The sequence below is a fragment of the Cyprinodon variegatus genome, unplaced genomic scaffold (genome assembly GCF_000732505.1).
Source record: "Cyprinodon variegatus isolate N-32 unplaced genomic scaffold, C_variegatus-1.0 Scaffold1782, whole genome shotgun sequence".
Classification (NCBI taxonomy): domain Eukaryota; kingdom Metazoa; phylum Chordata; class Actinopteri; order Cyprinodontiformes; family Cyprinodontidae; genus Cyprinodon; species Cyprinodon variegatus.
This window is the reverse complement of record NW_015152235.1, coordinates 85812-86787: the sequence shown is the minus strand read 5'-3', so window position 1 is coordinate 86787 and position 976 is coordinate 85812.

The following is a 976-nucleotide window of genomic DNA, read 5'->3' as shown; positions in this document are numbered from 1 at the left end:
AATTTTTGTTGCGATCGTCATGGTGACAGTACCTGCTTCTGTAGATCCTTATTTTTCTTTTTTTTGATTTTTTACTGCACAAGACTCATCAGGTTGGATTTTCCAGAAATATTTCCTTCATTTTATGCTGAAGCAATAAGAGGAATTAATTTTAGGGCTCCTGAAATCTTAGCAGCTGATAAATCTTCATGTTTCCCAGTAAACCATTTATTTTAGATCCACTGGTTCTTCTCAGATGGTTGGACTTCACTTTGCTTTCTTTGAACACCTGTAGCAAAACCTTCCCTCAGCTGAATACCTCTGTTTATAAATGACCGTCTGCTCCTTTCCCTGTCCGGGCCATTGTGGGGGGGTTGGCTGACCGGCGGCACCGAGAAAGACGCCAAAGATTGTTCTGTGGTCGCTCCTTGTTGGGGGGGGCTTCTGGTCTGCGACTGTTCTCTTATTTCCACCAACCCTGAGCATCAGGGCGGCCCTTTGGGTTGCCACGGTGACGTCATATGACCGGAGCAGAGGGGGACGTTCTACTAAATAAATGTGCTTTCTCTGGGGGGGGCATTTTGTGGTTATCCGGTTACTTCATTTGGTCTTTTGTAGCTTATTTTTGTGTGTCTGATTAAATTAAAACAGATGGTTTTCATGAACGTGTTTGAATCTCATTGAAAACTTCAAACCAACTGTTGGTGTTCAGATGGAGCTCTGCTTGGTTCTGGTGTTCAGAAGCTCATTGGATCCATTCTAAGCAGATGACCTGGAGCCTGTATGGAGGTCAGCGCTCTGTTTACGGGTTAATGAACACGAGTTTAATGCAGATTAAACGAACCTACTGACGAAAAAAAATCACAAGTTTTTATTGTTTTCTAAGTCCCAGGTGGAAAAAAAACAAACAAATTGTCCTCTCCCGTACAGAAAAGCTATTTTTCATCATGTATGTATATACACTCACCGGCCACTTTATTAGGTACTCCATGCTAGT